We start from the raw sequence: 3,703 nt of genomic DNA on the forward strand, positions 1-3,703 counted from the left end.
TATGAACTCGTTCTTGAACAACACTCATTCCGATATCATACAAAAAGCCCCTAAAAATTTTTATTTTCAGAGCATCACGCTTTCCTGTCTGAATACTACAAATTTTAATAGCGTTAAAGTAACAACCTAATTTTTAACTGCTTCGCTGCCACTGAACAACGAATAGTGACCGCAAAAAGCACATAATCTAATCTTTTCAATTCAACATAAACAAAAATCTCTAAATAGGGTAAAGATTCATTTGTGTCAGTATCAATTATTGCGTAACTAGCTTATAATTAAAATTGTGAAGGGGAAAACACAACGCAAAACCTGGGCTGCTATCAAAAAGTAATAGCAAGGCGTAATATAATCATCGAAACAGTTAATAAAATCATAAATAAATAAGATAAAAATATTATGCTAGATTTTTTTTACAAATTGTAGTAATTTATGCTAGTAAACGGTGGCGACAAGTGGGCACACTATGTGTATTTCTTAGTAGCTGGCATGTAAATTTTGCCGGACTTAGAGTTCGTCTCAAGATAGAATAACACAAGTACACAAGAAAATTTTTACAATAACTTCTTGATTATCCTTTTGTCTTTTAAAAGCTTGAAGCTCAGTAGATTCTGTCATATCGGTCATTATTAAAACTGTCTTTGTTTTGATGTTACTTTTCGACATAAGAAAAGTATGTCGGACAAAAATATTTACCAAAAAATAAATATTTCTTAGCCAGCTTCAACAATGACAAGGGATTAAGTTTAAAAAAATGAAAGAAAGGATTATGTTGACAGAAATACCGGAGGATAAGTAAATTCGTTACATGAGGTCACACAAGTCGGGTAATATTCACGGTGAAAATGGGCATATTTGAGCGGTCCAACGAAAAAAATTATTTCTCGAAAACTAAAATATATTTTGACACAAAAACTACACCACAATTATTAGCACATAGTGGGCTACAAAATATGAAAGTAGGAGTGAAATCGAATTTTGGGCGACTCGCCAAAATATTTCAAATTTGTTCGATGGATGCTGACATCCTCTATTGTGTACGTGTAGCATTAAATTGAAATTAAAAGTAGCTATTTCGGAAAAATGTTCCACGCCACCTCTCAAATTAAATAGAGATTGCGAGCATTAAATGCAACCAAAAGGTGGTCTCTACAAAACCAGTCAATCATTAAAGGTAAAAAAAATTCAATTTAAGTTTGACCTCAGCTCATCGAAGACTTAAACCTTCTATACTTCATTTGCTTTTACTTTGGTATCGCACTGTACACAATTTTTTTGTGTTTTATTTTGTTTTTTTTCATTTCTTTCTTTACCTCTTGGGGTATTGGGGAATCTTGCTGATGTATGAACTCGTTCTTGAACAACACTCATTCTGATATCACATAAAAGGCCCCTAACAGTTTTTATTCCCAGACCACCACACTTTGCTTTCCTGTCTGAATACCATAAATTTCAATAGCGTTAATACAACAACTGCTTTTAACTGCTTCGCTGCCACTGAAACAACGATTAGTAACCACTAAAAGCACACATTCTAATATTGTCAGTTCAACATAAACAAAAATCTCTATACAGGGTAAAGATCCTTTTGTGTCGGTATCAATTATTGCTTGACTAGCTTATAATATAGATGGAGAAGGGGAAAACACAACACAAAACCTGGGCTCCTATCAAAAAGTAATAGCCAGGCGTGATATAATCATCGAAACAGTTAAAAAAATCATAAATCAACAATATAAGAGTGTCAAGTTTTTTACAAATTTTAGTAATTTATGCCAGTAAACGGTGGCGGTAAGAAGGCACGCCATGTATATTTCATAAATTAAATGGAGATTGCGAGCATTAAATACAATCAAAGTTAGGTTTTACAAAGCCAGTCAATCATTTAAGGAAAGAGAAATTCAATTTAGGTTTGACCTCAGCCCATCGAAGACTAAAACCCTCTACATCTCATTCGCTTCTTCTTTGATATCTCACTATACACAATTTTTTAGTGTTTTGTTTTGTTTTGTTTTTTTTTAAGAGCCTTCAAGTAAACTTGATTCACTCTTTTAAAAAACATGGTACATTTGCTTTACTGAAGTATCTTAAGCCGAAGACACACCTAGCGATTTTATACGCCGATCGCGGCGAATTTGATCGCCGGCGAAAGTCGCAAGCGATTTTCGCTACAGATCGCTGCAAATACAGTTGACGATTTTTTTCGCCAGCGACAATGTGGGACTTCAGCCTTGATGTAAGGTTCCATCGGGTGACGTTTAAAAATTGCTTGAACCAATATAAACAAACAAAATGGCGACAGCGAAGCGAAAAAACCGTTGGCTGCTGCCACAATTTTGCAGCTAACGCGTTCTGAAAGGTGGGACATTAGATAATTGTGGTCGAAGACACGAATTTATTGAAACACAGTCCTTCTTGAGACGATTATTGTAGTCACTCGACGTTACATCAAATAAACATGGCTTTTCTGACCATAGTGTGATCAAATTAATTTCTTTAAGTTTAAGCAGAGGGAAAAGAAACAAATTTAGTTAGAAGATAACGGTGTACCGCGTTAAAAAAAAAATATATATATATACCTGAACAGCGTTTGAACCAGTGTATACATAATATGGCTCGATATTGCTGTCCTTCGATTTGATGCTTTTGTCATAATGCGATCTAATAATGTTTTTTAAGACTTTGATATTATAATATAAATAGATATCATAAGGAAAAATCTACAACTGACATTTATTTAGCTAAACAAGCTTCAGGAAATTTTAAAACTGCTTCTTAGGCTTGCGGACTCACCAGACTTTCTGTAGAGATTATCAGGCACAATCTGACCATATTATTGGCCTGTTTTCCGTAGAACTTGCGGTATTCTTCAGTAGCACTTTAAGCCCTCATCATAATCTTGCATCCGTTATTTCTGGTCGGTATTCTTTACAATTTTAACTCGAGTTATAGGTACCAGTGCGTTCTCAAAAAGCTTGTAAATCACTTGGCTGCGCCTCCTGCAATTAATGTTACGGTATTATGTTTAAGTTACTCCGCTTTTCTCGTGTTCTCCCAACACTGTGCGTGGTTCAAAAACTGTTCACTGAACATGATTCTTTGTGTCAAAGATATTGGAGTGTTCAAACAGCGGCCATAGGACGAACAAATTAAGCAGTCCTAAATTAGTTATGCTGTTTCACTAATCGTTGATGCCTTATTGCTGTCGAGTTTGCAGTAAGTGGCAAATTACCTGAGAATAGTCAGCCAATTTAAGACAAAGTCCACAGGCAGTGAGTGAAAGAGCAGAAGAAAATACAACCTTGTTGGGTTAGTCATTTTTTGTGCTGCCGCTTGTGAGGCAGCACCATAGTATCGTGCTGAGGTGTAATAATTTTCCTGTCAAGTGTAAAGGACGCACAAATTCAGTTGACGATTCGAATCTTCAACTGAATTCTCTGACACGCGGCTGACCGGTGCAATATTTGTTCACTTTGCTTTCAAGTTACTATATTACCTCCTCTTGGCAGACAATCAAATCTTTAGAATTCTGTTCATTTCAATTTCAGAAATGATCTGGTGGCTACAAAAGAATTCATAATTAGGGAATATGCCATATTCTTTAATTAGGAACTTTTTCATAGCTACGCATGGGCAAACATTGGCAATAATGTGTCGGTGAAAGACAAAGCAGCAAATGAAGTTCATTTGTTGGTTGTACTGT

Source organism: Pocillopora verrucosa, chromosome 7 (assembly GCF_036669915.1).
Source record: "Pocillopora verrucosa isolate sample1 chromosome 7, ASM3666991v2, whole genome shotgun sequence".
NCBI lineage: Eukaryota > Metazoa > Cnidaria > Anthozoa > Scleractinia > Pocilloporidae > Pocillopora > Pocillopora verrucosa.